We start from the raw sequence: 21,512 nt of genomic DNA, 5'->3' as shown, positions 1-21,512 counted from the left end.
GTTAAAAATTGGTAGGGGCAGGGGGGTCTTAATGGGCCTTGTAGTGCCCTTGGAGCTACGCTGGGGATCCCAAGAGCAGACTTGGTTTTTTTTGACTGAATGCCTTTTTCACTTGTCTTATAATTTTGGCCAGAGATTTAAATGCCTGTGTAGGAAAAACTCTGTTGTTCCCTATTTAATTCATATAAACTATGTCTTTTGTTTTATTATGATTTTATTAAACTGATTTATTTATATATCTATATCTCTTTTTTTTAGTATTGTTTGTGTTTCTTTATTGTAAGTTGCTTTGCGGGCCGCTAAGTGGGAGAAAAGTAGTCTAAAATAATGCTGTGATTACAATGATGCAATCTGAGAAGTGTTTTATTAGCTCGTAATATATAAGAAAGCCACTTGCCAGGTTTCTTGTATACCCTGAGGCCACCCCAGAATAGACTCCGGGTGGGAATATGTTCCAGGTCACCGATATAATGAAATCGTGAGTCTCCAACAACATTTTCACTTACTGAAACTTCTTTCGGATTCTGCCAGTTATTGGCGTTGCCCAAAAAACCATAACACACGTTGCTGATTTTTGTTAGTAAGAACACACATGAACCTTTTGGGAGGAAAATTCTGAGAACGCTCATCAGAAACAGCTGTGAACTGCATTTACAGCATGCCATGGCAGCGTGGGTGTCAAGTAGACCTCTATATTTTGGGCCTGTAAAGCGGCAGCCCTGTCTTCTACTGTGCCCCGGGATCAGTTTCACCAGCCTTTCACCAACGGTTCCTCCATGCAGTCTATTATGCACAAGGAACTCAGGGGTTGTTTGTTCTTGAGAAAGCAAGTCTCATAGGCAAGCACAAATCTCTCTGTATCTCAAGCTTCAGGTCCTCATTTAACTGCACAATCTTTCTCCATTCTGCAGAACAGCACATCTCACAAGAGCTGGACAGGAGGCACCTACATACATCTATATGAGCTACAATTTAGCATCACTCCCCCCCACCCCCACCCATGGTAATGGGTTTGCAGTCTGGGCTGGGAATCCTTGCATCTTGAGGCTCCAGAAATGTGCACTCTTTCTCTTCTGACAGATGCTTGTGTTATAAGCAATTCCCCATCCTTGGAAGATGCCACACTGTCCAAACTGGCCTGGGAAGGGTTGCCCCAGCCTGTGCAGCACCGAGAGAAGCCAACAAAAGGTTACAGATAAAAATAAGGCAGCTGAAAACATGGGGGGGGGGGAGAGAACCACAATCATTAAAAGACAATCCAACACTGATAGAATTAAAACATTGTTGTTGATCCTCTTAATTGAAGCATCATGTTTTAGGCCCTTGCAAGGGCCATCCATGCCAACAAAATCATAAAAGAAACGATTATAAAATAATAATAACATTATATAATAATAATTTATTATTTATACCCCACCCATCTGACTGGGTTTCCCCAGCCACTCTGGGCGGCTCTCAACAGAATTTTAAAAACACAATAAAACATCAGACATTAAGAACTTCCCTAAACAGGGAAATACACAGTAAAAATGTCAGAATCCTCAGTTCAGGAAAACTTTTATTTGGGACAAACCCAAATACTACCCAAGTGGCAAGTGTTTAAGTTCTCCAGGCAAGATTTCACATAAGGTATTTGGGGTGGGGGTGGAGAACAAGGAAAATAATAAATGCCAAGATTACATCAACCAGCTACAAGAATTTCTAAATAGGCCAATGTAAATTTGCTGCTACAGAACAAACAGAGCCACCTTTTTGAATATCCTTTTCCTGTTGGCAAGTGAAGGTTTTTGGTGTTGTTGATTGGGTCGGTAGCCTGATGCAAGCAAAATGTAAGCCAGGTATTTGGACTCCTCCAGTTCCACTTTTACTGTGGATGGAGAGATGGACCAGCATCTTGGCCCCCATAGCTAGGAGGATGTGGATCAGGGGTCAGCAAACTTTTTCAGCAAGGGGCCGGTCCACGTCCCTCAGACCTTGTGGAGGGCCGGACTATATTTTGAAAAAAAGAGAAAAAGAACAACTTCCTATGCCCCACAAATAACCCAGAGATGCATTTGAAATAAAAGGACATGTTCTACTCAAGTAAAAACACGCTGATTCCCAGACCGTCCACGGGCCAGATTTAGAAGGCAATTGGGCCGGATCCGGCCCCTGAGCCTTAGTTTGCCTACCCATGATGTGGATAATGACAAGGGGAAGGCATTCTGAGTTAAGCAAATCCTTGCTATTAGAAAAAGAAGCTTAGAGATACTTTTATGATAATATCTGAATGCCTGCACCAGTAGCATACTGGAGTAAATTTGGAAAGCATTTGTAGCTAATCATATGGTCAGTAAGATTTCCTTTCTCAAACATTTTGGCTCTTGTTCTTCCTTGTTCCCCATGTATTGTCAGCGCATTCCTGGGAGTCAAGCTGTTAAATCCAGTGATCAACTCATCAGAGAAGTCATCAATAGCGCTAAGCCTGGGTGAAAGGGGGGGGTGAGGCTCCTCCTCAATATATGTGCGTTATTTGGCAGGGAAAGAAAAGGTTTAGGGGTTTCAGCTTGGGTGACATAGCCTGATGGAAAACTGTATTTGTTTTTAATTACAAGTGCACAGAGTAAGAGAAGACACAAAAAAGAAGAAACAAGAAATAATACCCATGTCGAAAGCAAAAGAGATCAACAACAAGAAGATACTGTGTATATTTTAAAAAGGCGGAAATTGTTGTTTTAGTTAACCAGACATTAATCTAATATGGTATTTATAAAAAATGAACTTCAAATGTCCTTGAATTGGTCTGTGGGAGGGTTACCTGCCTTGGTTGGGTCCCATGAAGCGCTTCACATAAGTTGGGATTAAGGAGAGAGAGAGAGAGAGAGAGAGAGAGAGAGAGAGAGAGAGAGAGAGAGAAGGGGGGTCTGGGCCAATTGACTCGGAAGAAGGTGCCCCCTGAAAGGGACTGGGGGCAGGACTCTGATCTGTGGTTTGGGGCTGTGGATGGACTGGGCCAGGATGTAGAAAGATGGAGAGGACCCCCAGCAGCCCCTCCAAGTGTCCTTATTTTCCAGGGACAGTCCCAGATTTACAGAAGCCGTCCCGGTTTTTTATTTGATCCCGGAATGTCATGCTTTTCCTTAGGACGTCCCTATCTTCATCGAAGAAATATTGGAGGGTGTGGAGTTATGTGACCCCCGAGCCAAGGAGATAAGTAACTATACAGTACAACCTTTAGGAGACATTTGAAGGCAGCCCAGTATGTGGAAGTTTATAAATGTTTGTTTTATTATGTTTTTATATATGCTGGAAGCTGCCCAGAGTGGCTGGGTCAACCCAGTCAGACGGGCAGGGTATAAATAATAAAATGATTATTATGGAATAGGACATCACGTCTTTGTTTACAATAGAGAAATGTTGGAGGGTGTGCTAGTGAGAAAGCAGATTTGATCCTGGAATTGTGTCTTGATGTGGCTGCAGAGATTGTTTCAGAACTGGGGTGCGAGTTTAGAGCTTCTGACCCACAACCAGAGGGGAGGCCAAAGCAAAACAGATGAGGTCCAGGAAGATTAATTTACTTGGACCGAGAAATTTGTGACGATACCAAGACAAGGAGCTCTGTGGAGGCCCCAGGACAGAAGACCATGCAAGCAGCTGCCCCCCGGTGGAGCAGGGCAGAGGTTTGAGTCTGTTATCTGAGACTCTTTTACTTTTCCTGCTGGTCTTAGCAATGGATTTTGTAGCACAGTGCTTTTTTGCATGTTTATATTTTTTAACTATTTTTTAAAACACTATTGCGATTTTAAAAAAAGAATTGCTCTGGTAACTGTTAGTGTGTTTGAAATCCACCTTTGAGATGCAGCTCTGACTGAACTATGCACAAAGGAGGAGGAAGGAGGAAGCCTGGGGAATTCACGAGGGACTGGAAATTGCTGCGTGGGGCTAAAAGTATTGTATTATGATCTGCTTTGATTTGTTCTAAATGCCTCTACTTACATTTTCTTTTTACAGGAAAGTTGTGTACTGTGTTAGGAATTTTTAGGTCTTAGATATATGTTAAATGTTCATGAGCGTACCAACCAAGCAAGTACATAGATCAGCACAGGAAGACCGACCTGGAACTATTTTTGATTCCCAAACTGTCCCAAACTGACCAAATGTTTTCTCTGCAAGGTCAAAGGAAAATGGAAAAGCCTCCCCATTGTCTTTTCCTTCACAAATCCTGTCTTAAGGGTATGTCTCTTGTTTGAATAGGGTGAGCCTGTGACCTGACTCAGGAATTAAGTATTTATCATTACTAAGTATTTATCATTACAAAAGACTGGCCAGGCTCCCCAGGGTATCCAACCAAGTAACCTGCCAGACAGGAGATAAACAAGGACAGGAGAAAAACAACATTCAAATTTCTGTTTTAGACCGCCTTTTCTGTGATGTAGATATGATGTATCTGAGGGGTAGTCTTAGGTTACACCCCTTCTGTGATGTATGTATGATGTTTCTGGGGGTGGTCTTGATCTACAGGGTGGCAATTTCAAAATGTCTATATAAGGCCTTGCGCGCCATTGTTGTGGGTTCCTCCTCCCTCCTGTGTGTAGTGAGTGAGGACCCTGTTGCAACAGTTTGATAAAGATCAGGCCTACTAGCTGCTTTGCTTCTCAATATTCTCTTGTTGGCCTATGTTATTTTCTCCTACCAATAGGGAACCTATGTAAGGACTCTCTATGGGCTCTTGGATACCCCATAAAGGAAAAAGGGCAATTTTTGTTTACGACAGTACATTTCCTTTCCGTCGGCACATCTGGGTCAGATGTGTGCTTCAGGAAGAGGTTGATGTTATGGGGTTGTGGTGCCCTGATCCCCTCTAGATTCTTTAGTGATGGTTTTAGTTATGTACTGAGTTGAATAGTATCCAAAATGCAGCAGTCTGATTGGTCCTAGAACAATAGGATACAAAATGAAGCAGCCTGATTGGTCCTAGAACAATGCAGCAGTATGATTGGTCTGCAGGAGCCACCCAATCCAGCTCTAGATGGAAGTGAATCCACAACCTGATTGGCCTACAGGAGAATTCGGGAATTAGCCAATCACGTGCAGCCCATTGTGTAAATAATGTAGATAAAGCAGATACTTTGGGGAAACTTTCATTCCTCTTCACCATTATAAGCTGAATAAAGAGCATGAAATCCACTCTCGACTCAGAGTATATTTCAGTGTTTGATCAGTACTTTTGAGAATTAAGATGAGCTGACAGACATTTTATTCAGCCGTGTAAAAATGTGGGCCAACCTGGTTTTTCTGGACCTGGGCATCCTGGGGAGATAAGCCCTTAAGCCCAGTCTTCAACGCATCAGGGAAGTCATCAATTGACAGAGTGGAGTGGGGTTTCCCCAGCTTATGCTTGTTAGTGGGCAGGAAAAGAAAAGGTTGAGGGTTCCAGCTTGGATGATGTAGGCTGATGCAGAATTGTTTTCTTCAAGCTGTTTTCGAAGAGACACAGGACTGTTTGGCTGCCGCTGAATCCAGTGCTGCGCCTCTGTAGCAAGCAATCAAGCGCCTCCTGAGATGTGAATGCTGGGAATCCCTCCAATGTAGACTCAAGTTGCATATATACGTTAATAAATAATTGTCCAAAAGGGAGCATAGACCCTGTGTAAAGCATGCCCAGATCCCTGGACTCAGAGATTGGGGTGGCCTGTTATTTTTCTCTGAACAATAGAATCTTACGGTTTGCAGGAAGGGATTTTTGTGTTTTTTAAAAAATAAAGACAAACTGGAATACTTAGATCCAACAGTGAAACAAAAGAATTCAATGTTGTGGATCATTATTTGGAAAGGGGATGAAAACTAAAATGTGAATATCATAATATTGTTATACAAATTTCTGTTGCAACAACCACTTGGATGCTGCGTACAGTACTGGTTGCCTCATCTCACAGAATCGTAGAGTTGGAAGGGACCCCAAGAGTCATCTAGTCCAACCCCCTGCAGTGCAGGACTCTCAGTATAAAGCATACTGCAGACCTGGGGGCGGGGAGGGAATCAGAAACGGACAACCCAAATGAGCAAGGAATTGGAGCGACTTCCCTATGAGAAAAGGTTACAACACTGGGGGCTTTTTACTTCAGTGTAGATGGGAGGTTGCAGAACCCCTTGGTGGCATCTTTCCTGGAACAAATGTTTCTCCAGATCCCTTCCAGCGCTTCATTCTGCAATCACATCCACCCCAAGCGTGATAATCGGACCCCACAAATTTGTGGAGGATACTAGGCATGGGGCTATGTATTGCCCACAACAAGCCTCTAAACCAGCAAGCCTCTACAACACCCATCATCCCTAGCTAGCAGGACCAGTGGCCAGGGATTGATGGGAGATGTAGTCCAAAACAGCTGGAGACCCAAGTTTGGGAAACACTGGTCTAAAACATTACAATTTTGGTGAGGAGCACTCATGTCAAGCATGTGGGGTGATCTAACCTTAGTTAAATCAGATTGCCCTAATGCTTCCTTGGTTGCTAAGTAACTTATCCTCTATTACAGTATTCCAGCTTGATGCCATAGAGTCTTCCACAGGACAAACAAAAGTTCTCTCACCTTGGCAACGCTGGGCTACGACAAACAGGACCAGTCTAATGTGTGAGGGCAGGAAGGAGAATGGAGGCGACATTTGGATCTCATATTAGGGTGACCAAGGGGGCGGGGATGCCAACTTGAATAAAATATTGGGGGTGCGGAGCGAGGTAAGCCTATCCCTTTGATATACAACGGATAATGGAGCTCATGAGACAGAACAGAAAATCATTGGGCTGTTCCAATTTATTTGCTGCAGAGACTGATCCGCCAAAGACTGGATGACATCGATTTACAGCGAAATTATACGCTGGGGGGAGGTGTTTGTTCGCCCCAGAACATTGGTATCACTTTAACTTACTGCGTTCCATCATACCTCTCCTCCCTTTCGTCTGTCGCACATAGACTGGCCTTCACCAAAGCGAGGTTTAACGTTTTTCCCTCTAATGTCCTGAGACATAGGTTCTCAAAGGGCCAAGCCCCCGCCGTGTGCGAATGTGATAAGGTGACGCCGGAGTCGCTCCAGCACATTATGTTCACTTGCCCCTTGTTTAATGTGCCACGGGCAAATTTGTTGGGATCAATCATACAGAAACTAGAGGGTACCCCACCAAAATTCCACCTTGCCCAAATCTTGCAGGACAAGGATATCCACATGACCCTGAAGGTGGCTAGGTTCCTAGTTGCTGTCCTTTGCCAAAAGCGACGCCAAGGAGCTCTACAAGCTAATTAAGGCGTAGCATGCCTTTCCATTTTATAGTATTTTATTGTTATAGTGGTGTTTTAGCGATTGTTTTTTTTCTCCTTACGGCACAAGCTGTTATTTATGTGTTGTTTTTACCTGTATGGGCCTATGGCCGTAATAAATGATATTCTATTTGCTGCAGAGTCTCCATGTCTAAATCTGTGTGCGACAATACCATCTCCGCTCAATATTGTATTGAGAGATAGCAACACAGTCAAGAGCTTGCAGGGCAGCAGCTGAAGAAGGAGCAAAAAGGGTTTTCTTGTGTGTGTGTTTCTTTGTGGCTGATTAGCTGCTCTCCCTGTGCAAAGGTCAGAGGGGGCAGGGTTTCTGTTGAGGCAGGTGATTAGCTGTGGGAGGAGCTTATCAGAGCTTGCAGGGCAGCAGCTGAAGAAGGAGCAAAAAGGGTTTTCTTGTGTGTGTGTTTTCCTAGCGGCGCGCGCAGTTTGATCCATCTTTTAGATTTAGGGGAGCTAGTCTCAAACGTTTGTTGGGGGAGACCTAGGTTTTTTTGGGGGGGAGTTATTTGTCCTGTCTTCACTGTTTTTATGATGGAGGACCGCTGTAGCCACCCCCAACGACACGTTCTCAAGATGGAGGGTGAGGGAACAGCTGCCTGTGGTTCCTGCACAATGTTTGCCATCTTGCCAAAGGTTGCAGGCAGCTTTACCTGCAGCAATTGCATGTTGATTGCCCTCTTAGAAGACAAAGTCCAGCAACTGGAGGAACGCGTAGCTATGCTCCAAAGAATTAGAGAGCTGGAGCTCTTCTTGGAAGCAACAGAGCACACCGTCTCCACCAAGGAGGAGACAGGGGACTCCCCTGAGAAGGAGGCTAGTTCACCAACACAGGAGCCAGATATATGGAGAAACGTGACTCAAAGAAGTAGGAGGCCCAGGGTTTGCTCTGTTTAGAAATACACAATCGCTTTGAGGTCCTCTCCCCTAGCATGGAAGATGAAGAGCAGACTCCATTTGAGGATCTCTCCCTCATTACAGTCGATCAGGTATATGAAGACGAGCAGCAAAGTCAGTCCTCAGGGAATGTGCAGGCGACCTTGGAATGGACAGCTCACGGAAGAACCCCGACCAGACCTAAGAGGAGGTGTGTAGTGGTGATAGGGGATTCCCTACTGAGAGGAACAGAAGCAGTGATGTGTGGGCCTGACAAGATGTCTCGGGAAGTGTGCTGTCTCCCCAGGGCTAAGATCCAAGATGTAACTGAACGACTGCAAGGAATCATAAAACCCACTGACAAATACCCCTTCCTCTTGGTTCATGTGGGAACCAATGACACTGCAAGCAATAGCCTCCAGAAGATCAAAAGAGACTACGAGGCTCTGGGCAGGAAATTGAAGCAATTAAATGCACAAATTGTCATCTCATCTGTCCTCCCAGTTGAACGACGTGGCCCAGGGAGAGAGGGAAAATTAGTGGAAGTGAACAGCTGGCTTCGCAAATGGTGTAAACAGGAACGGTTTGGATTCTTAAATCACGGACTGCAGTTTCTTGAAGATGGACTTCTGGCAAGCGATGGGCTGCACCTCACAACGGTTGGGAGGAATGTTTTTGCCAAAAATCTCAGAAACCTCATCAGGAGGGCTTTAAACTGACTAATGTGGGGGAGGGAGACAGTGCTCCTGAAGGTAGGAGTCTATAAATTGATGAAGATGATCATCCAAATGTCATAGACCAAATGGAGCAAACAGCACGCAGACCTAGTGGTGGGAGGAAAAAATCCTTAAATAAGAGACACGGGGGAATGATTAATAGACTTCAATGTCTGTACACTAATGCGCAAAGCATGGGAAATAAACAAGATGAGCTTGAGCTCTTGGTACAGCAAACTAAATATGACATAATAGGCATCACTGAAACCTGGTGGGATAAGTCCCACGATTGGAATGTAATAATGGAGGGATACAATCTATTTCAGAGAAACAGACCATACAAGAAAGGAGGAGGAGTGGCGTTATATGTCAGGGATGTGTATACCTGTGAACAGATCCAAGATTTAGAACCTCAAAGCCAAAGTGAGAGCATTTGGGTCAAAATTAAGGGAGAGAAGAATAACAGTGACCTCATTGTGGGAGTTTACTATAGATCCCCAAGCCAAACGGAGGACATAGATGATGCCTTCCTGGAACAGATGGCCAAGCATGCAAAAGGAAGGGAGATAGTAGTAATGGGGGACTTCAATTACCCGGATATTTGTTGGATGTCAAACTCAGCCAAGAGCATAAGGTCAAACAGATTCCTCACTGGCCTTGCAGACAACTTCATTGTCCAGAAAGTGGGAGAAGCAACAAGAGGAACAGCCATTTTAGATCTGGTCCTAACCAATGTTGATGACCTGGTTAGTGGGGTAGAAGTGGAAGGATCATTAGGCGCGAGTGATCATGCTCTTCTGAAGTTTACTATACAGCGGAAAGGAGCAGCCAAGCATACTAGGACTCAATTTCTTGACTTTAAGAAAGCCGACTTCATAAAACTTAGGGAAGTGCTGGGTGAGATCCCATGGACAGTAATACTAAAAGGAAAGGGAGTTCATGATGGCTGGGAGTTTGTTAAGAGGGAGATAGTAAAAGCACAACTTCAGGCAATACCAATGAGACGGAAACATGGAAGGTGCCTAAAGAAGCCAGGGTGGCTATCTAAAGAACTTTTAACTGAGTTAAGATTAAAAAAGGATGTGTACAAAAAATGGAAAAGGGGGGAAACCACCAAAGAGGAATTCAAACAAATAGCCAGCACGTGTAGACACAAAGTCAGAAAAGCTAAAGCACAGAATGAACTCAGGCTTGCTAGAGAGGTTAAAAGCAACAAAAAAGGCTTTTATGGGTATGTTCGTAGCAAAAGGAAGAACAAAGAAACAGTGGGGTCACTCAGAGGAGAAGATGGTGAAATGCAAACAGGGGACACAGAAAGGGCTGAACTCCTCAATGCCTTCTTTGCCACAGTCTTCTCCGATAAAGAAAACAATGCCCGACCTGAAGAATTTGGAGCAAATGATTCAGCAGAGGAAACACAGCCCAGAATAACTAAGGAGATAGTACAAGAATACTTGGCTAGTTTAGATGTATTCAAGTCTCCAGGGCCAGATGAACTCCATCCAAGAGTATTAAAAGAACTGGCAGATGTGATCTCAGAACCACTGGCAGTCATCTTTGAGAATTCCTGGAGAACAGGCGAAGTCCCGGCAGACTGGAGGAGGGCAAATGTTGTCCCTATTTTCAAAAAGGGGAAAAGAGAGGACCCAAATAATTACCGCCCAGTCAGTCTGACATCAATACCAGGGAAGATTCTGGAGCAGATCATTAAGCAAACAGTCTGTGAGCACCTAGAAAGGAATGCTGTGATCACCAATAGTCAGCATGGATTTCTGAAAAATAAGTCATGTCAGACTAACCTGATCTCGTTTTTTGACAGAATTACAAGCCTGGTAGATGAAGGGAATGCAGTGGATGTAGCCTACCTTGATCTCAGCAAGGCATTTGACAAGGTGCCCCATGATATTCTTGTAAAGAAGATGGTAGAATGCCATCTTGACTATGCTACCACTCAGTGGATTTGTAACTGGCTGACTGACCGAACCCAAAGGGTGCTCATCAATGGTTCCTCTTCATCGTGGAGAAGAGTGACTAGTGGGGTGCCACAGGGTTCTGTCTTGGACCCGGTCTTATTCAACATCTTTATCAATGACTTGGATGATGGACTCAAGGGCATCCTGATCAAATTTGCAGATGACACCAAACTGGGAGGGGTGGCTAACACCCCAGAGGACAGGATCACACTTCAAAACGACCTTGACAGATTAGAGAACTGGGCCAAAACAAACAAGATGAATTTTAACAGGGAGAAATGTAAAGTATTGCACTTGGGCAAAAAAAAATATGAGAGGCACAAATACAAGATGGGTGACACCTGGCTTGAGAGCAGTACATGTGAAAAGGATCTAGGAGTCTTGGTTGACCACAAACTTGACATGAGCCAACAGTGTGACGCGGCAGCTAAAAAATCCAATGCAATTCTGGGCTGCATCAATAGGAGTAAAGCATCTAGATCAAGGGAAGTAATAGTGCCACTGTATTCTGCTCTGGTCAGACCTCACCTGGAGTACTGTGTCCAGTTCTGGGCACCACAGTTCAAGAAGGACACTGACAAACTGGAACGTGTCCAGAGGAGGGCAACCAAAATGGTCAAAGGCCTGGAAACGATGCCTTATGAGGAACGACTAAGGGAGCTGGGCATGTTTAGCCTGGAGAAGAGGAGGTTAAGGGGTGATATGATAGCCATGTTCAAATATATAAAAGGATGTCACATAGAGGAGGGAGAAAGGTTGTTTTCTGCTGCTCCAGAGAAGCGGACACGGAGCAATGGTTCCAAACTACAAGAAAGAAGATTCCACCTAAACATTAGGAAGAACTTCCTGACAGTAAGAGCTGTTCGACAGTGGAATTTGCTGCCAAGGAGTGTGGTGGAGTCTCCTCCTTTGGAGGTCTTTAAGCAGAGGCTTGACAACCATATGTCAGTAGTGCTCTGATGGTGTTTCCTGCTTGGCAGGGGGTTGGACTCGATGGCCCTTGTGGTCTCTTCCAACTCTATGATTCTATGATTCTATTCTAAGATAAATAAATAAAACCTATAAATATAGGTTTGTTTGATGGTGTTGTTTGTTTAGTCGTTTAGTCGTGTCTGACTCTTTGTGACCCCATAGACCAGAGCACGCCAGGCACTCCTGTCTTCCACTGCCTCCCGCAGTTTGGTCAGACTCACGTTAGTAGCTTCGAGAACACTGTCCAACCATCTCGTCCTCTGTCGTCCCCTTCTCCTTGTGCCCTCCATCTTTCCCAACATCAGGGTCTTTTCCAGGGAGTCTTCTCTTCTCATGAGGTGGCCAAAGTATTGGAGCCTCAGCTTCAGGATCTGTCCTTCCAGTGTGCACTCAGGGCTGATTTCCTTAAGAATGGAGAGGTTTGATCTTCTTGCAGTCCATGGGATTCTCAAGAGTCTCCTCCAGCACCATAATTCAAAAGCATCAATTCTTCGGCGATAAGCCTTCTTTATGGTCCAGCTCTCAGTTCCATACATCACTACTGGGAAAATCATAGCTTTAACTATACGGACCTTTGTTGGCAAGGTGATGTCTCTGCTTTTTAAGATGCTGTCTAGGTTTGTCACTGCTTTTCTCCCAAGAAGCAGGCGTCTTTTAATTTTGTGACTGCTGTCACCATCTGCAGTGATCATGGAGCCCAAGAAAGTAAAATCTCTCACTGCATCCATTTCTTCCCCTTCTATTTGCCAGGAGGTGATGGGCCCAGTGGCCATGATCTTTGTTTTTTCACCCTCATTAAAAGGTTCTTTAATTCCTCCTCACTTTCTGCCATCAAGGTTGTGTCATCTGCATATCTGAGGTTGTTGATATTTCTTCCGGCAATCTTAATTCTGGCTTGGGATTCATCCAGCCCAGCCTTTTGCATGATGAATTCTGCATATAAGTTAAATAAGCAGGGAGACAATATACAACCTTGTCGTACTCCTTTCCCAAATTTGAACCAGTTGTTCCATATCCAGTTCTAACTGTAGCTTCTTGTCCCACATAGAGATTTCTCAGGAGACAGATGAGGTGATCAGGCACTCCCATTTAAGAACTTGTCATAGTTTGCTGTGGGCGACACAGTCAAAGGCTTTTGCATAGTCAATGAAGCAGAAGTAGATGTCTTTCTGGAACTCTCTAGCTTTCTCCATAATCCAGCGCATGTTTGCAATTTGGTCTCTGGTTCCTCTGCCCCTTTGAAATCCAGCTTGCACTTCTGGGAGTTCTCGGTCCACATACTGCTTAAACCTGCCTTGTAGAATTTTAAGCATAACCTTGCTAGCGTGTGAAATGAGTGCAATTGTACGGTAGTTGGAGCATTCTTTGGCACTGCCCTTCTTTGGAATTGGGATGTAGACTGATCTTCTCCAATCCTTTGGCCACTGCTGAGTTTTCCAAATTCGCTGGCATATTGAGTGTAGCACCTTAACAGCATCATCTTTGAAAATTTTGCACCGCCTCAGCTCATAGCTGTCAACTTACAGATTTGAAAATAAGGGACCAGCAGCCTTGAAAATAAGGGACCTGCAGCCTCACCTGTTCTAGGCACTCCAGTCTTCCTGTCCTCCTGCAGCCTGGTCAAACTCATGCTGGGTAGCTTCAAGAACACTGTCCAACCAACTTTGTAACCAGAGGTTCAACTGAACAGAATCTGAATCACATGCACCACAAGGCCTATGCAGCCTCAGCTTAAGATGGCTCCCCGGCCTGGCTTTGCACTGCAAAGTTTGCAGCAGCACATGCAACAAAATGGCGTCCAGCATTCAAAAAACCCCTCAGCTTGCATTAACTAGCCACACACAAGGCATGCAAGCTCCACCCCCCAGTCATTCTTAGACTTCTTATTGGGTGAGCAACACAGCCAAGCAACACAGTTGGAGCCTCCCTCCTCCCTGGCCAGCAGGGAGGGAGGGAGAGGAGCTGCTTCCTTTGAAATTTAAGGGACATTTAAGGGACATCCATCAATAAGGGACAGCAGCGGGACATGGCGCTGGAATAAGGGACTGTCCCTTCAAATAAGGGACACTTGGCAGCTATGCCTCAGCTCAGTGCCCTTTACAGGGATACTGCTCATGCTGCCCTAAATCCGGCACTGCAGTTAGCATTACCGTATTGGCCAGTGATTCACCTGGTATGCACTGGCATGGATTGGATCCTTAGTTTAAGTTATGAGCACAAAGCTTGGACTTGCATGTGCCTTTTGCCTCTTCTTCCTCCTGAGAGTGAGGGGAGGCCACTGAAAGCTTCTACTTTTCTTTATGAATAAATCAAGCTTCCCATTACAGTGGTACCTTGGTTCTCAAACTTAATCCGTTACGGAAGTCTGTTCCAAAATCAAAGTGTTCCAAAACCAAGGCATGCTTTCCCATAGAAAGTAATGCAAAATGGATTAATCCGTTCCAGACTTTTAAAAACAACCCCTAAAACAGCAATTTAACATGAATTTTACTGTCTAACAAGACCATGAATCCATAAAATGAAAGTAATAAACAATGTACTGTACTATAAAATAAATAAAACAGTATTGTAGATGATAAAAAATTTTAAAAAAATATTCTTACCTGCACTGATGATAGTCACTGTATGAATGGGTGGCTTTTATCCATTTCCGCAATCACACAATCAATCAATCAATCAATCAATCAATCAGTAGTTGAACTGGGATCCACACAGTCACCAAAAAAAATTAGCTGAAGGGGCCTCAAAACAAAAAACGCAAAATAAATAGCAAAAACAAAAGCACCAAATATAACTCCAAATATCACCTCAGAACACTGCAATCAGAAACGGAAGGCTTGAATTACAATGGGAGGACGCAAATCAGCAGCGCAACAAGAAACACGGACTCAAAACGGAGGACGTTTAGCTTCCAAAAAAAAAAGTTCAAAAACTGGAACACCTACTTCCGATTTTGCAGCATTTGAGTTCCAAGTTGTTCATGAACTAAGTTGTTCAAAAACTGAGGTACCACTGTACATTGAAACTTCAGAAATTGTGGTCATTCTGACTCGTTATTTAAAAACAAACAAACACCTAGGAACAAGCCATGGTTTACCATCCCAGTGTGCTGTCTAACTGCAACAATCAGGTTTCCTGAGTGTGGGTTGCTGGGTTTCACATCTTTTTCCATTGTTGTCTGCACAGATGTTTTCCTCCATGCCTGCCAAGACAATTGCCACCATATAGTGGCTTCTGTGCTCCACCTTCTGGCCAAAAGACTTGCTGCTCATATAAATCAATATGCAGCTATTCTTCTGCCTCCTACACTTGGAACTACGGTACTTTTCTCAGCTCTCTTCCTTCAAATCCCTGCTCAACATTATGATTTCTTTGTGGACTCTCTTATCTGCATTGCAACAGTAGCAAAGCTGTAAGTCAGAGATGGAAAACATGTCCATGCCCTCCAATATGTTGCTGGGCTCGAGGTTCCATAATCTCCAGCCAGCATGGCCAATGGTCAGGGATGATGGAACAGTCCAGCACCTGTAGGATCACAAGTTCCCCATCTGTGCTTTAAATACATGCAATGCAACCTCACCTTCCCACATTTTCTCTCTCGCAATAAAGGAATGTAGGACTTCGATCTTAGAACAGTGCCTTGTTTTATTTGGCCATACTTGGCCACGTTCGTTGGTGCAGAGAGGGGGCAAAGGCTAAAAAATGTAGGCATCCAAGACAAACTGAAGTGAGTTGATGGAGGGCATTTTCCTAAAGGGGGAAACAGGGGAGAAGAGCAGTCCAGTTTCTGACGCCATAGCAACACCTAGTGCCAAAATCAGGCATTTTGAGTACCTTGACACTTTTGCCTTTTCTTTTACTGGAAAAAGGGAAGGGGTAATGCTGACTAGAGCTGGTGCAAATGCAAGCTAAGAGATTTAGTTAAAGTTAAACCAAAAAAAAGCTGCTTTTTGACAGTATGCCCTTCAAAATGGCTGAAAATATAGTAAATATAGTTTCGATTTTAAAAAATACATTGCACACATCTCAACAGCAATATTCCATCGTGTTTATAAAGAAACAGGTGCAACAGAAAACTTCAGTAATAATAATTTAATAATAATAATTTATTATTTATACTCCGCCCATCCGGCCAGGTTTCCCCAGCCACTCTGGGCAGCTTCCAACTGAATATTAAAGACAGTACAGCATCAGACATTAAAAACTTCCCTAAAGAGGGCTGCCTTCAGTTGTCTTTTAAAAGTAAGATAGTTGTTTATTGCTTTGACATCTGCTGGGAGGGCGTTCCACAGGGCAGGCGCCACTACCGAGAAGGCCCTCTGCCTGGTTCCCTGTAACCTTACTTCTCGCAATGAGGGAACCGCCAAAAGGCCCTCGGCGCTGGATCTCAGTGTCCGGGCTGAACGATGGGGGTGGAGACGCTCCTTCAGGTCTACAGGACCGAGGCCGTTTAGGACTTTAAAGGTCAGCACCAACACTTTGAATTGTGCTCGGAAACGTACTGGGAGTGGAGAACCTGTGGCCCTCCAGGTGTTGAATAATTGTATGTGTGACCGTTGATTCGGTAAGCTCCTCCCCCAAATCTAAAGCAATGGCTTGGATCAGAGAAACCTCTCCTTAGGATCAACAAAATTCACAAATAGGGTGGCCTGTGGTAGTAACGGCTAGGGTGGAAAATAGGTGGGAGCATGTTTACTTCTCTTCCATGACTGCCAATGTTTCTTTTCCTCAAGGAGCTTTCGAGTCTGTCACAATGTGTGAGAAGCTTCGTGCAACATCTTCAGCAGCAAATAATGATGCTAAACAGGGAAGCCAGAAAATGTTTCCATCTTCCTCTGTTTAGGTTGCTGAGTTGCAGCACTTCAAACAAAAGTGCAGTGACAGATATGCTCATGGATGTCCGCATGGGTATTTCAGGGAGAAGCTATGCCACAGCCATCTTTGGGACGTTGCAGGAACAAGTGAGGCAGGCACCTTCTCTGGGACAGAGACAACAGAAGGCATTTGCCTGGCAATCCTGGCTGATGGTTCCTATCAGGTCTAGAAAAGGAACGTGCGTTGCGCTGTGGTCTAAACCACTGAGCCTCTTGGGCTTGCCAGTCAGAAGGTTGGCAGTTTGAATGCACATGAAGGGGTGAGCTCCTGTTGCTCTGTTTTACTGAAGAGGCTCCTCATGAGGCCGGAGGAACATCGCCTGGCTGTGAGGCATGAAGGCTGCTCCCTACAAGGTCCTTTCCACATGGCCTAGGGGGCAGGGCCCATACTCACCAGCCATACTAAAGAGGCTAATAATAATAATCGTTATTATTATTATTATTATTATTATTATTATTTCTACACCGCCCATCTGGCTGGGTTTCCCCAGCCACTCTAAGCGGCTTCCAACAGAAGGTTAAAAATACAGTGGTACCTCGGGTTACATACGCTTCAGGTTACAGACTCCGCTAACCCAGAAATATTACCTCGGGTTAAGAACTTTGCTTCAGGATGAGAACAGAAATTGTGCTCCAGCGGTGCGGCAGCAGCAGGAGGCCCCATTGGCTAAAGTGGTGCTTCAGGTTAAGAACAGTTTCAGGTTAAGTACAAACCTCCAGAACGAATTAAGTACTTAACCTGAGGTCCCACTGTATATTAAAACATCCGTCATTAAAGAGTTCCCTAAAGAGGGCTGCCTTCATGTGGCCGGAGGAAAATTGCCCAACTGTGAGGCATGAAGGCCGCTTCCTGCAAGGCCCTTTCCACCTGGCCTAGGAGGTGAGGTCCACACTCACCAGCCCCACTGAAGAGGCTCTTCATGAGGCCGGAGGAACATTGCCCAGCTGTTGTTTTATTGATTTAATATGCTGTAAACCACTTTGAGATTTTTATTAAAAATATAAAGCGGTATAGAAATTAAATAAATCAATAAGGTTATCCACTATTATTTATTCTTTCCATTGAACCCTTAACATCACCAATAAAACACAATGTAAACTTTTGGAGTGTTGATATAAAAGGTTAAAGTCCAGATGATCACTTTGTTCTCACATGAAATTGTCTAACCCAGAGGAAATGATGCCTGAAGTTTGGGGAGAATTAGACTAATGAAGCAAAATCTGTTTTGCAACTTAGCTAGCTTCAACGTTTCCCTTTGATAACTAAAGTATTTGGGAACATGTAACTGTAAGGAAAATAAATTTTGCTCTCTTGCTCTGGCAGAGCAAACAGAAAATGAAAAGTAGGGGGAACCTAAAACTCTCATGCCTTGGATGCTTCACCACAGTGAAGATGTCAATTCTTGCAAGGTTTCTTCCTTTTTATTCCAAGTTTTACCAATTGTGATTGCTCCTCAGTGACAGGGTCCAATTCAGAAGTACCCTCAAGCTGTAGACCTGCTCCTTCCAGCAGTTTATAAAAATTATGCATAGCATAGAGAAAGCGTGGGTCTCCAGCTGTTTTTGGACTACAACTCCCATGAATCCCTGGCCACTGGTCCTGCTAGCTAGGGATGATGGGTGTTGTAGAGGCATGCTGGTTTAGAGGCTTGTTTTGGGTCCTAGTAAATTAATCTTCCTGGACCTCATCTGTTTTGCCTTGGCCTCCCCTCTGGTTGTGGGTCAGAAGCTCTAAACTCGCACCCCAGTCCCGAAACAATCTCTGCAGCCACATCAAGAAACAATACCAGGATCAAATCTGCTTTCTCACTAGCACACCCTCCAAGATTTCTCCATTGAAAATAGAGACGTGACATCCTATTCCATAATACAGTGGTACCATTGGCTGAATTTCAGGAAACCATCCATGCCCCCCGTCTCGCAAACTATCGTTGCCCATTATTACTCTATGCTGATGGTGCTGTGATTTTATCCTTCTCAAGAATTGGCCTCAGGAGAGCATTAAAACTCTTTGTTTCATAGTGCAAAACAAATTTCCTCACTATAAATCAATCTAAATCAAAAGTACTAATTTTCTCAAAAAGTCGGAAATCCTGTAAGTGGCAATTAGATGGAAAACCTATTGAACAGGTCTATAAATTTCAATACCTGGGAGTTTTTCTCCAATATAATCTGGGTTGGAAGGCGCATATTGCACATATTTTAAACAAGGCCAAGGCCCTATCCTTTGCGCTTTTGCGCTTTTTCTTTTCGGACGGGGCTCTTCATGTTCCATCCGCCTTGAAAGTATTCAAAGCTAAAGTAATTGCAACATTGGCATATGCTGTTCCTTTATGGGGGACCGCAGTAAACTTGATGCCCTTGGAGGTAATTCAAAATCAATTTCTAAGACGACTGCTAAAACTTCCTCAGTGCGTTAGTAACGCAGCTATTCGCTTAGAACTAAAAACTACATCTTTAGAAAATAGTCTTTGGAGGCGCAGCCTTTGTTACTGGTTGTCCTTAAGGCATAGGCTCCCGAATCTGTATTTGATCCAATGCCTCTGGAGAGATAATTTCCCCGTCCTAGGGGCAAAAGAGATCCATTCTAAAGTAGTGACCTATGGATTGTCTCCATCAGAAATATTGGAATTGGACCTAGCCACAGCAAAAAAAAACCTCACTCAAAAACTTGAGGAGATTGACCTACAACAAAACACCATTTTGGGTAGTGGCACTTGCTCACCATTAAATCTTGGCATAGTGCCCTCACAGCAGATACCATCTTATTTGACTTCTTTGTCTGTAGCGGCCCACAGATATGCCTTTATTAAGGCAAGATTCAACGCCTTTCCTTCCAATGTCTTGAATAATAGATTCTCCAATGGACAGATCTCAGCGGTGTGTGTATGTGATAATAGATCTATAGAATCTTTACAACTGTAATGGGAAAAGGTGTTGCTCATGCGTAAAACTCCAAACTGCCTCCAAGCAGGTTTGACAGCGCCTAGCAAATGCCACTGTCTTAATCACTGCTAGATTCCGTCAGTGGGCGTTTCCTGAACTTCTTCCAACATAAGAATTCCTTAACCGCCAGTCTCCGCCTAGCTTCTCTGCGCGGAAGCCTTCTGCGCAGAGTAGGCGTGCCAAGCGGAGGTCCTGCGCTCTCCCCACTGGTCTCACTGGCAGAGTCTCGGAGCCTTCCCTCCGAAGTACTCTCAGCCTCCCCTTTCTTCCTGGTGTCACCTTGGTTTCCTTCCCCAGCCGAAGCTCTCCCTCTCTCCTTGCTGGTCCCCTCCCCTGCATCCTCGGAGCGTCTTCCCTCTCCGTTGATTTCCGATGTCAGTTCCCTGACAACAACATATACTATTCTGTTGTTCACTACATTCAGTTTCTCGGATCAGATTTTGGTCCCCTTTATTATTGGAAATTTCAGGTGACTCCTTGGAAACACAGCTAATACATTTATTGCAAGATTCTGATCCGAGTAGGTCCCTTTCTGTTGCCAGATTTCTGATTACAGTATTAGCTTATAAGAGGAAAAATGGATTACTCTATGATTATTGATTTTGCCTAAATAATACTGATTTATACTGATAATCTGATATTTTAAGCGTTATATTGTTCTTATTTTAATGGAATTTAGAAACTTACAGTTTGAGATGTATTTGATTTAAACGTATTTTAATTAATTAATTTTATCTTGTTATACCTGTTTTACCTGTTTTGCTGTATGATGTATTGAATATGGGCTTATGGCCGTAATAAACTATCTATCTATCTATAAAGAAACAGGTGGAACAGAACATCTAAAAATTCAGTGGAGAACCTGTCGCCCTCCAGGTGTTGAATAATTGCATGTGTGACTGTTGACTCTGTAACCTCCTCCCCAAAATCTAAAGCAATGGCCTGGATCAGAGAAACCTCTCCTTAGGATCAACAAAATTCATGAATAGGGTGGTCTGTGGTAGTAACGGCTAGGGTGGAAGAGCTGAAAAACAGGTGGGAGCATGTTTACTTCTCTTCCATGACTGCCAATGTTTCTTTTCCTCAAGGAGCTTTCGAGTCTGTCACAATGTGTGAGAAGCTTCGTGCAACATCTTCAGCAGCAAATAATGATGCTAAACAGGGAATCCAGAAAATGTTTCCATCTTCCTCTGTTTAGGTTGCTGAGTTGCAGCACTTCAAACAAAAGTGCAGTGACAGATATGCTCATGGATGTCCGCATGGGTATTTCAGGGAGAAGCTATGCCACAGCCATCTTTGGGACGTTGCAGGAACAAGTGAGGCAGGCACCTTCTCTGGGACAGAGACAACAGAAGGCATTTGCCTGGCAATCCTGGCTGATGGTTCCTATCAGGTCTAGAAAAGGACCGTGCGTTGCGCTGTGGTCTAAACCACTGAGCCTCTTGGGCTTGCCAGTCAGAAGGTTGGCAGTTTGAATGCACATGAAGGGGTGAGCTCCTGTTGCTCTGTTTTACTGAAGAGGCTCCTCATGAGGCCAGAGGAACATCGCCCGGTTGTGAGGCATGAAGGCTGCTCCCCACAAGGCCCTTTCCACCTGGCCTAGGGGGTGAGGCCCACACTCACCCAGCCCTATAAAAGAGGCTCCTCATGGGGCCAGAGGAACATCGCTGTTATGTATTGGGTTTAACACTTTTTATGTTACAAGGCGCATTGTAGACGAACGTTCTAATGGCAAGTAAGCGCATGCACTTTCAACTGTCAACTGTCAGTTCATGTTGGGGCTTTTATTGTGTAGCCCTGTGAGTTTGGGTTTTGTTTTCCTATGAGTGAGTCATTATCACTGACAAT

Source organism: Podarcis raffonei, chromosome 17, assembly GCF_027172205.1.
Source record: "Podarcis raffonei isolate rPodRaf1 chromosome 17, rPodRaf1.pri, whole genome shotgun sequence".
NCBI lineage: Eukaryota > Metazoa > Chordata > Lepidosauria > Squamata > Lacertidae > Podarcis > Podarcis raffonei.
Note: the sequence above shows the minus strand (reverse complement) of the source record.